Here is a 17,500-nt window from a genome sequence, read left to right on the forward strand (position 1 = left end):
TGTATTGCTTAGCACCACGCAAACAGGCTTACTCCCGCTTACGCCTGTGTACTCCCGCTTACCCAGTGCTAATTTCTTTAAAAGAATAGAAAAAAGGAGTGATAGGAAAGTGGTGAAAAAGGGGGCACAAAGAGGGTAAAACAATATGAAAGATAGCTAGGGATGTGCAGGATGGGTGTAGGGAAGTTCCATAGCTGTCAATTTCTTCTACAGCAACAGCTGTGCATATATACTGAATATGGAGGTACATTTGGACACTCAAACCCATGAGAGAGAGGGGTGAGGACAACAATAATGTGTTGTGAAGCGAATTAGACAAGATTACATGTGTCCAGTGGACACGTGTGCGAAATTGACAGGTATGTATGTGATGAAATCTTTTTTTGGGAACTGATTGTCCTTTTCTTTAAGGTGAGAGTGGGATGTTGGGGAAGGATGATAGGTATATTTGGGGAGGTAAGTTGGGTAAGAAGACAGACAAGACAACATACAGGGACAGTATATGACACATGTGGGGGGGTAAACACCTTGGACAGGGAGGAGAGTTTGATAATCAGAAGCCCACAAACCCCCAAATAGATACAGTGGGACTGAGGTCCCCACCCATGGGCAGTCACCACTGCACCTTCATGGCCCCAAAGGTGGCTGTGCTGGAGGCAAAGGAAGAGGGACAGGTTGATCCTCTAGTTTGCACCATGCGGCCCTCAAGCTGGTGTAGCAGATCTCCAAATTCCTTGCGGAGCTCACTAGGCACCATTCCCCGGACCTGGCTTTGGTTGACAGGATCCTGTCCGTGCCCACGCTCGGGTGGGATCGAGCCCCATCGCCTGAGGCAGTTCCACATGAAGGTGGTGCAGGACCAGGGGATGAGGAGGTCCCAGGGTGGGTCCCAGATGTGCTTGGGCCCAATGCCATGGCCAGATATGGCAGGAGAGGCAGATCCACTGGGATCGGCCTTCCCTGACATGCTATGGTGTTGCAGTTTTAGAACATCTGTTGGTTAGTAAGGGTAAACACATTCCAGGATTAGTTATAACTGTATGCATGAGTATTCTCATTAACGCAAAATAACAGATTTAGAAAATTTGCATAGCAAACAGAACACATGCATATATGGAACCACAGTGGGCATTACACTGACATGCAGATTACATTGATAGTAACAGGCCACTAATGATAGTATTTGAACATGGAACATAAATTGGAATAAATTTCAATGTTTGTAGAACAACAGGACACATGTCCCAACAACAGGTTTGGTGGAAAACATACCCATTCATGTATGTGCTTAGATTATTGGTGAAGATAAGGTGCGGGAGAGAGAGAGATGTCAGTTAACAAATGTAGATTCTTGCAGTGTTCACAGGTTTAATGATCATTGCTCTACTCTTTACTCTACAGATATTACAACAACTATGGCCTTGGGTTGGGCAGTGGTATGTTTTTACACAGTATAATCACAGCCTTCTTGTAGCTACTTTATACTTTCTCTTACCTGGAAGACCTGTGGAGGGAATGTTTGTTAATACTATATGACTGTCTCTGCCCATATTCACATAGTCAGGGTTACATATATGCACTCATACTGTGTGTGTGTGTGTGTGTGTGTGTGTGTGTGTGTGTGTGTGTGTGTGTGTGTGTGTGTGTGTGTGTGTGTGTGTCTGTGTGTGCGTGTGTGTGTGTGTGTGTGTGTGTGTGTGTGTGTGTGTGTGTGTGTGTGTGTGTGTGTGTGTGTGTGTGTGTTACTGACACACTCTGCCTTGATTTCTATCAGTCACCGTGGTTGTTGGTAGCAGGGACCAGTAACTGTGACAGCATGACACTTTTGAATATTTCTTGGGGAGACCGCTTGGTGTATGTATTTATCTCGCTGTCATTTGCAGCCTTGGGGTTGGACCATTGGTATTGAACACAGTATAACTACAGCCTTCTTATAGCTACTTTAAACCTTCTCTTACCTGGAAGATCTGTGGAGGGAATGTTTGTTAATACTACCTGGCTGTTTCTACACATTTTCACAAAATCCTTGTTGAAATTATGCATACAGCTTAATACCACTCCCGGGATTCGAACCATGGCTGCTTCTGCTAAAAATATAACAAGCATGCATTTTATCAGAGTGAGCTATTGAGAACCTGCTGTGTCTTTTTTGAATGATTTGTTTCGCATTCTCTCTTTGTTGTTTGATCTGACCTTGTAATTACAACATTCTTATACATGCATTCTTATACTTATCTTTTCACATAGCACAGTGTGTAAACAGTGGTTAACACAACATTACTATTCAGATATCATATCTTGGTGCATGACATTTGTACTATCGGTTAATCTCATGTGTTATAGAGTCACTAACTTTGTCTTATGTTACTTGATTGTTTAATGCTTTCAGAGCTATAGTTGCTACACATAACCTGTACACATTTCACATCATACCATAACAGAGTAAACACAACCAGTCCAGGGTTTTGAATTTTATTGACAGGCACTTACATTTTTATTAATATATGACCTATATGAGACTATTACTGCAATATTGTCTACTTTATTCAGTACAAACCATACCCATTTTTAATAATGCCAGGTGACATTCTACTCCTTTATATTTATTTGGTATGAATACTACAAGCTAGAATGTTACTCATCAGCCTCGCAACGCAGCCTTTGCAACTTGCTGGCATGGGCTTCCTTGTTCGCAACCCACTCAGCTGGAGCAGTAATGAAGATAGAGAAACATTTAAGCATACCTATCCATCACATACACATGTTGGACTTTGCTAAAGAGTTATTTCTATGAATACTTACACACTGCTGGGACATCACCCCTCTGTCATGCTTCTTGGATCCACTATTCCAAGAGCTCCCTCTTCCTCCTCTTCAAGTTGGCATAGTGGTGCTGGACCTGCTCTCCAGTCCTGGGGATAACAGTGGCACTGATGAGGTCATGGGTGAGACTTTTTCAGGCTTCTGCTTTGTATTGGGAGCCCTGGTACTGGTCCTGCAACAGTCTTAAGTCATGTTTTTTTATATTGAGTCCTACCATGACCTTGGACTCCTGTATGCCACAGCACTGCACCCGAAAGCGCATGTCCTCTCCAACACCTGCCATACTGCCTACAGTGGGGAGCCCAGTTATGAGCTGTATCCCCACCTGCGAGGGTTAAATATGGCTGATTTCCCACATTGCCATGATTGGATGGTGTTGAATATGCTGAGCTATGCTTCAGGCTAACCTGCTTAGCTAAGGTTGGCAGTGCTTAAAGGGGCAGGTTCAGCACTGCTTAACAATGGGCAAATCCACTTAGCTGGGCTACTCATTGCTTAGCATTCATATTTACACAATACTTATACCCGGTCAGCATAGCTGTGCAATGCTTAGCATTGCTTATGTTTTATTTTATGGACTACCACCTGTATGGGATTGATTCATCATTCCTGACATATTATACATTTGTTTACCTTCCCTGACATCCCCCAAAGTGCTTTCATTACATTTATTCTTGTGTGACTATACTGCATGGGGCACTTGTGTTTATATGGGGATTTCACAATTTTATTACACTGACACCTCACATCTGGGCCTAATACACTACTCTGGTTGAGAAACATAAGTTACTTTCTACATAAATATACAAATAAATTAAAACTGTAATGATTTCACATACAAAATGGAAATGGCTTTGGAGAAGCTCAAACCATGAATGACTACATGCAAGATGTACGCTCTAACCACTACACTATTGCATTACTTCTTAAGGTGGATCCATTTAAGCTGGGCTAAGCATAGTTAAGCAACGAGCACACCCCGCGCAGCTACGCTTAAACTTTATTGCAGATATGAAAAAAAAAAAAAAAAGATTTGTTAGGGGCTGTGCTTTGCAAAAGTTGATGACATATAACTTTTCACAGTATGTCCGGATTTTTGCCTAATAATTTTGGTCCACTTTTCATAAACATGTCGCTTTCTGGCACATCATTACAGATTAAAGTTTGACAGTAATGACAGACATTTGCATTTTATGCTTCATACCCTTCAGAAAAATTCATGCTAATGCAAAACCTGTTATTCTATCTTTCTAAGTTTGTAATAGCAATATTTCACAGTTGTCCCTCATGGCTTTGTCCAAATTTCTTACTCTAAAAGGTTGAGAGTTGTGTGTTTTGACTTTATACTCATTACAATATTCATGCTAATGTGAAACCTGTTATTCTATCAACTTTCTAAGTTTGTAATAGCAACATTTTAGCAGTTGTCCCTTATGGCTTTGTCCAGATTTCTTACTGTAATGGGTTGAGAGGTGTAGCGAGCAATCTCGTTCTTTTTAAATTGTCGTTAGGCAATTCTGATGTGCAGGGAGGGTGTGTATTGTGAGACCACTGCTCTCAAACATGCCCCCTGTGCTTTTACACATCCCCATGTATGTATTACATCATGGCAGCGCACCTTCGTACATATGCATGGTGCACTGCCATGTTGCACAGGAGCGGTCCCTTCCATGCAAGAATAAGTTATTCCTGCACGAACGTTTGCTGAATTCGAGGGTTAGTGTAGGCTTTATTGAATCTGGCATTTGATCTGAATAATGAGTAGCTTCAGATATGCACCCATATGTATACCATGTTATAAAATTTTTGGCTGGTGTAGTGTGTACTTATTCAGGTGAAGAGTGAAATATGTACTTGATGTGCTGAGAACCTGATTAATTACATGTTAGAGCACAGAGTAGCTGCAATGATCTGTATTTTTAGTTTGTTTTAATTTTCATTTAATTACTTATTTCTGGTACTTAATCAGAGGAAAATGGAGCCTACCGTTTGTTACTCTAGTAGATGAATTTGTTCCCCATAGGATTAAGACACCATCAACTAATCTTTTCTCTTCAAGGTAATAGTAGATCTCCAAAAGTGATGCTGTCCTCCATTGTGGGATTCTGGCTTCCTTGGTGATATGCTTGTGTTGCTCTGGTGAAGCTATGACATCTGCAGTATGCTCATGTTGCTGTAGAGCCCATGCAGGTTTCCATACAAGAATTGCATTCTTTTGAAGCAATGTTCTGTACCAGCAGGCACAATAAGTTTTTCTTTCCCAAGATAAATCTACTGGGCCTTCCACCAAGGAGGGTGACCCAAGACTTGACACTAAAATTCCTCTTTCCCTGTGATAGCAACTCCAGCATCTGAGCTGCTAGTTGAGCCTATAACTATTGGGAGAATATTCAGTATTGTATGGGTCTCTGTCTCAAAGCTGCCTCTTTTCTTTTTTCCTCTTCAGAATATCTAAAATCCTACAGCTTGTGTCATCTTCAAGTACTGTTAAGAGTGTTTGACAATTGCTGTTATGAAAGCATCATGCTTTTCATACATTTCACCTTAGGCAGGCTACTTCTGTCATATAAGAAGTGCCGCTTAGCTGTTAAGATATGCAGGTCTATGGATAAAACCCCCAATATATGTGTTACTGCATTGTGTCCAATATAGAAAGATAGTATATGTAACCTAGAGGGCCAAAATCTGCTCCTGCTCCTTTGTCTTTAAAATTTGATTCTTGTATCACTGCCCTATCTTCAGCTCACTTCACATAGCCAGATTATTCACTGGCATTCATCTATATCCAATCCTTTTATTGTGTTCTACTGAAATTACTCATGAAAGTTTTGCTAAAACAAATTATAGACTGGATTCTGAAAAATTCTTTATTTCCAACTCACTCAGTACATCAGCCAGTGCTCAGTACATCAGCCAGTGCCACCTTCTGTCTCAAAAGTAACATGACTTTTGGTCTGGTTGCAGTACATCTACAGATATCTGGACACTCAGCAACAACATTTTTCGTGGAATGCATAAAAGCCTAATTACTGGAGCATTTTTTATTGACTTCACCAGAACCTTTGTTCTTGTAGATATTCAGTTCTCCTAGACCATCTCACTGAAATGGACATTAGTGATGACACATTGCCCTGGTTCAAAAACTACTTCTCTAACTGGCACTACTTGGTTAATTTCAATTCATCAGCCTCTACATCAGTCCCTCTGCAGAAATGTGTCCCTCAAGGATCTATTTGGGTTCTACTCCTATTATCTATCTACATTAAAAAACTTTATTTTTGACTTACCCCATCTTCCTCCCCTACTTTATGCTGATGATGTGGTCCTATTGTACTCCATCCATTCTGTCACCTCTCTTGAACTCAGACTTCAAGCTGATTTTCACACCCTTATTCAATGGGTCAGTAAAAAACAATTACTGTTAAACATCTCTAAAACAAAAGCAATGTGTTTTGGCACTAGTCAAAAGCTCACTTCTCTCTCCAGGGCTCTAAAAATCCTTGATCGTTTTACTAATACTATTGAAAATGTCACTTCATTCAAATACCTACGGATTTGCTTGACTGCTTCTTAAATTTCTAACTCCTCCTGGACATCAAGCACACATTCACACATGCGCACACGCACACATGCACACACACACACACACACACACACACACACACACACACACACACACACACACACACCTTTTCCATCCAAACTCCGTAGATATGTCACAGGTAAAGGAATCTTACTAGCTCGGATAGAATACTGTCTCCCGCTAATTGCTGCAGTTCTAAAAAAATGAATCAACCATTCAGTCTATTTCAAATGCCATTTGCAGATTCATTACTCTCTCATTCTCTCTCCCTTCAAGAAATTAATTGAAAAAGCTAACTGGCAACTTGTGAAATAACACAACTAGCTGACCTTCTAATTGTCTTTCAACTATTTAAATTTATCAAGAATGACATCTTCCCTCCTCTAGATTCCAGAATATTCAGAGATGCACCGACATACAACTTTAGAAATCCTAACCAGTCAGGTCCCTCCTCCAAACCCCCCAAACTAGACTTAACCACACAGTCCATGCTTTCTCAGTCCTTGGCCCCAATCTATGGGAATCTCTCCCTTCTTTTAAAAAAGATCATTCCTGTTACTGCATTTTCCATTCACTGATAAAAGCACACTTCAAGTCTCTAGGATAATGCACCTGCTGTCTCTCTGGTCATAAAACGTAATCTCTTCATTTCCTGTCTATACACCTTACTCTGACTCTAGTTTTGATTGTGTTCACCTTACAGTTTCTAGTTTTCTGGCAAGTCACTCAGGATTTAAGTCACTAAATAATTATATACATTTGAGTTTCAGACTTTATATCTTTCAGAAAATGCATGTTTATGCAAATCATGTTATTCTAACAATTGTATAAGTTTATAAGAGCAATATTTAAAACCTGTCCCTATTTTAGGTCTTTGCGCCACTTCTGATTATTTTAGGTGTTGTCCATAATTCTTGTGCTAAATATTATTTATGTATATATTGTGTTTTTTCACTTGCCCTGTATATAATGTGTCATTTATGTTTTGACTTGATTCCCTCAAGCCAGCTATGATATTCACTTTACTTATATAAAATCTAATATCTAATATCTATCTATATATATATATATATATATATATATATATATATATATATATATATATATATATATATATATATATATATATATACATATATATATATATATATATATATATATATATATATATATATATATATGGTTTACCTTTAGAAAGGCGATTCACACTCGGGCGAACAGCAATTGTTTGAAAGGCTGTTTGCAAACTTTGCAAATGCAGAACAAAAAAGTTTTGAATGTGCAATGAGCGAATGCACAGTGACATTCGCTCATTGCACATTCGACATTGTGGGGCGGATTGCACTATAGGGGGTTCAGAAAATGGTCCCTTTCCCCACTGTAGTGCAATCTCAGAGTTAGAATATTAAAGTAGGGGGGTGTGGGGACAAGGGGGATTCAGGGGGTCTTGCCCCCCTGCTTTACACTTCTTTTTTTTTTTCGTTCGACATTAATGTTCGAAAAACAGCGAATCTACTTTTTGATTTGCTGTATTTCAAACATTAAGGACTATCGCCGTTTTCACTTTCATGGTTATGAGTTACTCATATGAGCATTTGTACCACTGTGATTCGGCTTTATAAAGGTAAACCTATAGCATGTAACTATTGTGTTTTCCCCGAGCTGAGAGTGAAGTTGATCCATTGGGATCTCTGCTCTAACCTGGTTAATAAATTCAAAATAAAATAAAATAAAATGAATCCTTTTCTTTCTGGGGTTAAAAATGCAGGTGTACACTACCACTGGCTGTTAAGACCATACTCCACATTCTGCCTATTAGAAGTTGGTCTGGCTAGTTGTTAGCTAATGAATACTGTAACCAAACAGGTACAATAATATTTTGTGTGTTAATCAATAATTTTGCATTGTAAGAGATTTAAGTCTGCATAATGCCTATGTATTACCTGAATGCTACAATTACCAGCTTGTTGCTGTTGTTGTGTCTTTCGGCTTTTCCCTGTTAGGGGTCGCCACAGCGGAACTCTGGTCCGCTAATGATTGGCAGATTTTTATGTGCCGTATTGCCAACCCTGACACACAACCTTCAACAAAGGTGCGCTCATTCACACATGTCTCCACCACAGAAGACGTTCTAGCTGAGAATTGAACAGGACAACATCTTACTGTGAGGCAACAATGCCACCGCAGCACCACCACCGCAGTCTGTACTGTTTAGTATTTTTTTATGTGTACATGTTTGTGAGTGTGTGTGTGTGTGTGTGTGTGTGTGTGTGTGTGTGTGTGTGTGTGTGTGTGTGTGTGTGTGTGTGTGTGTGTGTGTGTGTGTGTCTGTGAATGCACAAATATATGTGCACTTGTGCATGTGTTTAAGTGTGTGTATCCAGGGTTACTTTGTCTCCCATGTCCCTGAAATAGACTAATCAGACTCACTTAATCAGAGAATAAGATAATTAAAAATAAAGCAAAATGATTAAATTGTGACAAATTGCATTAGGTAAAACATTTGACTCTTGAATGCGTTTAAACTGCATAAAAATGTAAAACACTTTCATGACAGGAAGAAAAGGTTAACCTTTGGGCTTTACCTGGGTATCCTTACCCCATTTGCTCATTTCTTGTAAGACATTTACACTATAGGCCCTTCAGCTAATGCTTTAAAGTTTAACATCTTTATATTACTTTATATTAGTGGGGCGTTCAACAGTTACTGGCCACAGCATGTGGTTGTTATTCTGTTGTTTAACATAAGGGAGTGATTGCAGTAGTATCAGCTTAAGGATGCTGAAGGGGGGAAAAAGTGATACTGTTATGTTATCTGAATGTAATAAAGTGTGTACTGGGCAAAGTTTATGGCTCAAACATTCACAAGAGTTTTTTTTCAATTTTTTGAAAGCAAATTAAATAGATGTTCACCTTCAGTTTTTATTCTGAGGAAGTGACTGGAGCTGGGTGCCAGACCCAAACTTAACTCCCTACCACTGTGTAGTAAACCTGTCTAAATCAGTCATCATGAAGAACCTAGGTGAACTGTATACAGTGCCTGGGATTCTGGGTTGCTTACATAAAACACTTAATAAGAAACAATTCATATATCTCACCTGCTTGTTTTAAATCTGAGGCCAAAGTGGGCAATTTCTTTATCTCAACACAATTGTTTAAAGAGTAGATGAGGTTAAAATTCTTCTTATGTGCATCTTAGATCAATTGGAGATTGATCTTTAGATTCTATGTATGCAACATTTTGATGTCAATTGCTCCTGACTCATAGGAATGTCTAGGCTAGTTTCCACTACAGCTTGTTGATTTACATGTGGTTAATGTTGCAGCTAGATGAAACAAAATGTTTGAAGACTCAACCAGGTACCAGACAATGAAAAAAAATGCAGGGTGGGAAAACCCTCCCACATTCCTCATATGGTGGGCTTCAAGGCAATATATACCACTTATTTATATATAGAAAATCAGTAGTGACACAACCATGAAGTAAACTGAAAATTGTAAAACCTTGAAATCACTGCTGCCATACCAGTAGAAAACTGCACTGAGTCTGATTCTGAATGGAGATGATTAGCAGCGATTGGCAGGTAGTGGTATGTGGAGGTGTACTTAATGGATTACAATCTTATGCACTTTACACTTCATGAAGGGTACGGAAGCTAATACACCTTTCCTTGAGACTACACAGAACAGAATTGCCCTGTGCAGACTATCTGAAACTGATGACCTGCACACAGACATGTGCATGTGGTTGTATAATAATTAGCAAATGTATAATATACAATAAAAAAAAAAAATGGTTCAGATTCCTGAGGTTGTATTTTTTACCAGAGAAGGTGCCAAGGAAAGTGAGAATGTAGCCATGTTGGAAGAAATACTAATTGCTCATCTTTTGAAATGGAACTGCCTGAACTCTCCTTTTTGAGATGGTGCAGTCTTTTATACAAAAATTAAATATTAGTAAATTCAGTCTTAAATTTGATGGACTCCAATATGGTGGATCCGTAGTATGTTTGGATGTCCAGTTGCATGGTTTGTCAGATGGTAAAGTAAGAACTAAAGTTCACAGGAACTTTTAAGATGGCAGTCATTTTTTGGATGGATGCTGTTGTCACCCAACACATTTACTGGAAACACTCCCCTATGGTGAATTATTAAGAATTTGCAGATTATGTAATGATGGAAGGGAATTACAGAAAGAGTTAAAGAAAACTATTAATATATTTTTGAGAAGGGATTATGATAGAAAAGTCATTAGGAACTCTTTGGATAGATTAAATTCTAAAACTCAAATGTCAAGTAAAGTGTTTATGGGTTAAAAGTATAGAAATCATAATGGGGTGGGAAGCATGCACAAAGAAAAGTATATGTAGTCACCACTTATGATGTATTCGGTGAGGAAGTTATGGGCATTATTAAGTATTTTTTTTTTTATTGAAGTGTAAAGAATTTGGAAATAGTATATGTAAAACTCCTATAGTTTCTTATAGGAAGGAATGTAATATAAGAGACTTTATTGTACATGGTAAGTTTATTAAGCCAGATAGTAGTTTTCATGTAGAGCCAGTATTGATGAGAACATTTCAGTGTAAGGGATGTTCTAGTTGTACATATATTGTGACAACTTTGGAAAAAAAAATATGGTTTACCTTTTAGGCCAAATGGTAAATATTCTGTCCTGAAATATTCATGCTGTCAATTCTATATAGGTGAAAGCAAAATAACATTTAAGGTAAGACAGCAGGAATATGTAAGGGACATTAGGAGTGTCAGACTTGAGAGTCCCATTGCTATGCATTTTAAATTATATCATAGAAGTGACCCCCGAAGGACTTAGGGGCACTATTTTGGAAAAAAAATATTTCACATGGCGAATGTTTGGATATAAAAAGAAGATTGTTATATATGGAAACTGATTTTATTCTTAAGTATGGAACTCTGACCCCTGCTGGTTTAAATTTTGATTATAATTGGACATTTTTAATTTAAATATTTAATTGAAATGTTCACGTGCATGTATAATGGTATTTAAGGTGTGGTTTATTTAATTGCATTTACTCCTTGAATGCTGTTGTACTCAAAGCGCGAGAGTGAGTTTTTACCTAATAAATTGGTGTGTGCTTTCACTGGCTTTTGTTATTTTATATAACACTTTGCAGTTTGTGTTTTTTTGTTGTTTTGTATTTCAAAATGGAACCACCTGAACTCTCCTTTTTGGAGTAAGGTTAATGTTAGTATTGTATGTTACCAGTGTGCCTAAATCTTGAGTGTTTCAAACCTCTATGGATGGGACTTGTTGGCTCTTTCTTTGGAATTACTGTCCTTCCCATCTTAATAGTGATGTAGTAACAATTTAACTTAATGAGGGAGAGTCCAACATACCAGATGGCTGGGTGTATTATTTCACTTCTAATGTGACTTCACTTTTGAGTCTAAAGCCTCAGTGCCACAAAGCAAGTTTCACTTATTTGTAAGCATTGACATAAATGTACTAATTACTTAATGTATGTTGACAGAGACCACCAATTTCTTGGCTCCAAACTTATCTCCTTCAAGTGTGAAGCAGCCCTCATTTATAGGTTCACAGGTTCAGAGGTAGTTATTTGGTAAGTGGTCCAGAAGATTATTGAGGACCTCAGCCCAATTTGCCAGTTGCTCCAGGACACTATGTGGTTAAATGACTTCTCTGATAAAAAAGCATATGAATGGAAGCAGAGTACATCAAACCCTGGATTACAGAGAGCAGCTTATTAACAGCTCATAGCTTTAATTGTTTGCCCTAACTAGTTGAGTGTCAGTCCTATTAGAGAGTACTGTAGCTGTACTTCAGTGTTCTAGACTGCAGTATATTCTGAAAATTAATAATGATCTAGTACAGCCAGTTTTGTATCATCACGCACTTCAAACTGAAGGTCACATGGTCCTCAAATCTAAATGAAGAATATAAATTCAAGGTCCGGCTGGGTGAAGGCAGAGTGTTGTAGCTACAATTAATGCAGGCACAATTGCATCAATCAGGTAATGCCCAGCTGAAGTGCCACCAGTTTTTCAATGCTTTATGATCTGCAGTTGCAGCCCACCATCCCCAAGTGAATGTGCCTAAAGATTGGTGGTCAGAACTAATGGACCCTCTACTGCTACAAAAAGGTCAGTCACAAGCAGAGTCCCTCGAGGATTGGTCTTGTCTTAGGACCGCTCCTTTTTGGCATTTACTTCTCTGAAGTCAAGACCAATGTCAATGGCCTTTAGCTGACTAAATTTGCAAATGATTGCAAATTAAGAGCTGTTATTGAATCCTACTCTGACATAAATGTTCTCCAGGAAGGGCTGACACAGGCAAACAACTGGTGTCAGAGCCATGGACTAAAACTAAATGTCAAGAAATGCATAATAGTATCCTTCAGGAAGTCATCCACCCCTGGTAACTATCATATTGACAACACACCCCTAACAGTTGACCCAGTAGTTAGGGACATATGGACACATGTAGACAATAATCTAGCCTTTGACCATTGTGTGTCTACAGTTGTGAGGAACTCATTTTATGTTGTTCAACTTATAAACAAAGGTATGGCATCTAGGTCCAAAGAAGTCTATTCACTGTAATTGGTATTCATTAGATCTATCATACAATGCCCCCTTTGGTACATAACTAAACAGGCATATCAAACAATTGGAATGTCCACAGAGGTTCCTCACTGAAAGAATACAGGGAGTAAATAACATGTACTGTGCAGATCAGCTCATGGCCCTATCCCCTCTATTCTGTCTCCTACAAGCTGTTGAGGGGAGATCTATGCCTGGAATACAAAGTATTGCCAGACCCCACTCTGATGGACCTCCAAATTACCCGTTCTAAAGACTTAAACCTTGTCTGTGATATAAATAGGACCTGTTGGAGAGACAAGTATGTATCCCAGAGACTTCACCATCTCTGGAACAAGCCCACCATCTATGTGAAGCACAGTTTTGCTCTAACCCAGTTCAAGTGTAACTTGAACAACTTAATGAGGAACAAGAAATTCATCCCTGGTTTGGTACCTGTGTCTCTAATGGACACAGGCAGCCTATAAATGGCTCGTGTCCCAGGCCCTGCTTGTAAATTTTTCATCTCCCATGCCCTTGCTTACACTTATCAAGGGTACCAGAACTTTTCAGAGATTTGGGATGCATGGTTAGGTTTAAAAAGAAATCCAGCAAAAAAAATGATGAAGGCTTTAATGCCAAAACTGTTTTGGATTGTTTTTTATTTTTGCTGCATTTTTATGCAGTTTAAAACTTGGACTGTTTTGCGTTAAAATTGATCTTGACTCTACTTTTGTAGTGCTGGCCATCTTTTTGTTGAATTTCTGAGCTGTTTTGTTGGCCATTGCACTTGACGTACTTGTAGAAGTTTTGTTTTCAATAGGTTTAAAAGGACCCTTGTAGTAATTTACCTAGTAAGCTCCTGTAAACCATTGAATGCTCTACATCACAGACTTTATAGTAAAAATTAAACAATTATATAAGCATGATGTGAACTCAACATGTCATCCTATAATCACAAACTGTATACACACCCTTACCTTCCTGTTAAGGGACAGGGAGTATATGGTTTATAGAATACCTGTGCTGAGACTTCAAGAACTATGTATGCTCCAAGTTACATTAAGGAACAGGGGTGAGCAGTTTGTAATATATCTATGCAGAAGTGCAATGCAGTTCAGTTTAAATTGTGGTACTATATATATTACAAGACTATTTTAGCATCCCAACATTTCAAATGAGTGCCCGAGATGTTTGTATTAGGACTGTAAGCTGAATCACATGACATGGGAATGTAGTAAGGTGCATCCATTTTGTGATGCCATCAAACTGTAGGTAGACATTTGTTTAAGTATTACCCTGCCACTGTCTACAGAGCCCTGTGTCGTAAACATAATTACAAGAAGCATAAACATATACAATGATTATGAAGACTGCCTATCTAGTTATTTTAAAAACACAGAATCTGGGCATCTCTCCTTCAGCTGTTGTTTGATAGGGTGAAGATTTTGTTTTATAATATTAAGTCACCCTAACCACTTCAGCATGTGGCACAGAAAGGCTTAGGTTTTCAGGACATGGGGATAAACCTTCTTACACTGATTTGAAATAAAGATTCTTGATTGCCCTATCAAGACTTTTTACATGATTGTAATGGTCCAGTTAATACTTAGCTGGATGTAAGATAAGTTGTGGTAAGGCATTATCACACCGAAGTTAATGTTTTCTGTCTGTGTGTCTGTCTGTCAGTCTCTTACCTTCGTCTCCTTTGTGTTACTTATGCCCATCCTGTTATCTCCCTTTATCTTTTTTGAGGTGTATAAAACAAATTATGATAATCACCATTAAGACCTTTATTATCGCACTAAGTCTGCGTTTTCTTGTTGTGGGTGAAATTGTTCTTTTTTTCCATTTTCTTAGTGGAGGATGTGGCATCTCTCCAATGCAGAAGAACGCAGCCATTATGCCATGTTAAGTGAGTGAAGGACATGTTTTTGTTCTGTTTTACTGCTCGCTATGGTTTTTAGTTATTTGTTGTGGGGTTTTGTAATATGCAGACAGCCTTTACGGTGCTGAGTGAGACTTTTAGACTACCAATGCATGTAATAAATGCCTATTTAAAGGCACATTCTTTTTGATTACTCTGCACTACCATTTGCATTTATGCTCAAACCTTGTCTATTTTGTTTTGATATTTTCCTCTTAGTTGAAATAAAGGGGAATACAGTAGCTACACTGTCCTGTTCTCAATGACTGAATGTTTTTTTTCAAAGTAGGATGTAGTCAATATTCATTCAAGAAGGCTCCCTGAGAAGTATTTGAGTCACTCATGATAGTCTCATACAAGTTTAACACAAATGAGCAAAAAGCTCCTGAATTCAGCAGAAAAAAAATACAGGAAATGAAAAAAAAAGCATTTTATAGGGAGACAGGCCCATCTGCAATTCCCATTATGAGGAATTACAATCATGCCGCCATTACTTATGTATATAATCTCTGAGATGGCACCATCATGCGGATAAGGGAACGCTCCAGTACACCAGCAATTTGTCCTTCCTCAGAAAAGCCAACCAGTCTTACACTAATAATCACACAGATGCGTGTTAATCACTAGTGTTTTGGAAATAATACTGGCTCAATTTCAGATTGAATGTCTGTTTTAAGGTAATCTAATCCCTTTTCTGATAGCCTTTTTTGTGAGTTAGTGCCTAAGTTTTTTTCCCTATATAAAAAGAACTATAGCTCTTGCTGTCTTTAAAATTTTGTAGTAATATAACCAAGTAAGAAATGAATAAGCAGGACAGATCTGGAAAATTTAGCAACTGTGTTTCCACTGACAAACATTTGAACAGGCCTGTCTCATTGTAATGAAACAGCATTGAATTCTATGAGAATAGATCCAGACAGAACTTTTGTTAGAGATTTCAGTTGGGTACGTGGGGATTTGTATGAAATATTGAGGTATGCATGTCTCTAGACAGACCCTGGTGCTAGATACGATTAACCTGGAACCATAAAACCACATTGCTAAAATCTCTGGTGCATTAGAGTTCATATAATTTTTTTCTCCTACGATGCCTATGAAAACGTAGTATCTGTACATCCTTACTAAACTTTGGGCCATCCAACCTCTGATGTATATTTGAAGATACTGAATGATTTGATTGGTAGAATAATTATGTTTAGGCAGCCAGCTGGAGATATTTCAGGGTTATTTTATTGTTTGTGTTCTATATCTGGTACTGGGTATCTTACATCTGGTAAAATATGAAATATGGGGTGACAAAGATTGAACTTTCAAGCTTCAATTGCCCAATTCTCAACCTGCAAATGATAGGAGTTCCTTCACAGTAAATCACTGTTGGTAAGGTCTACCAGCAGTCATGCCTTTTTTGGGGAGTTTACCCCTTCTTCGAGTTGATGCGACCATGGATTTGAAGTTTTGAGGGAGTCAGGCTTGCCCTCTCAAAAAAAAACACACACACACAAAAAAGTATTTTTTGGACATGTTTCAGCAAATGCACTTCAAGGATTTCTATCCTTGGTGAATTCAGTTTCATCTGTTCTTAGAGGAATCATTCCATACCACCATCTACTGTATTTTCTGACATTTATATGGGCATTGGATATAAAATAACAGGACTGCGTCTATGTTTTGAGAGGCAATATTATCCCATGATCATATTTCTGTCTTATAGACAGCATGGTCATTCTAACTTTAGATAAAAATACTGTTTGAAAACTTTTTAAGAATATGTTTTATGTATCTTAGTAATAAAGTTCTAGGTGTCATAGATCACAGCATAACTGGGAGTCATGGTGAAGACACTGACTCCTCTCAAAAACCTCTCCACTAGGATTGCAACATAGTAAGAGAAACTCTTTCAGTGTGAGCAGGTGCTTAGCACTGTGGATTGCTTGACTGTCTCAGAATGTTAGACTGTGCCTTGGGGACTGTAATGAAACATCATATCTCTTGTAGTAGAGGCACAAATCATCATAACTAAAACATTTACAATACATAACATCATCCTCTGAACAAACTAAACAAAAAAGGTGTGTGTGTGTGTGTGTGCGTGTATAAATATATATATATATATATATATATATATATATATATATATATATATATTTATATATATATATTTATATAGATATATATATAGAGAGAGAGAGAGGGAGAGAGTGTACAGGTGTTTCTGCAGGCTTTCTGTGCAATTGCACCCTATATTGTGGGGGCTCTACCTCCATGCTCTAATATCTATATATAACATCTCTGAGGTTGCAAAGTTGGGCAAAAAAGTAAAAAAAATATTTTCCCACTTCTCTGCTTTATGAAACCTCACCACTAACAAGAGCTAGGCAGATGTACAAAGGAGCATTCGGGGACTGCCAGTACTGTGAAGTAACTTTGATGAAAGCCATTTCAGCTATAATAGAGTTTGAACTTTCTCCAGTGTTGTGTAACTATGGCATTTGTAAATATAATTTTGCTGGAGAGTTGGGGGAGTTTCCACACATGTTAAAGCAGGGGGTCTTGACCACCAGCACAAAAATATACTCTAATATTTG

Source organism: Protopterus annectens, chromosome 1.part2 (genome assembly GCF_019279795.1).
Source record: "Protopterus annectens isolate FY-2018-M chromosome 1.part2, PAN1.0, whole genome shotgun sequence".
NCBI lineage: Eukaryota > Metazoa > Chordata > Ceratodontiformes > Protopteridae > Protopterus > Protopterus annectens.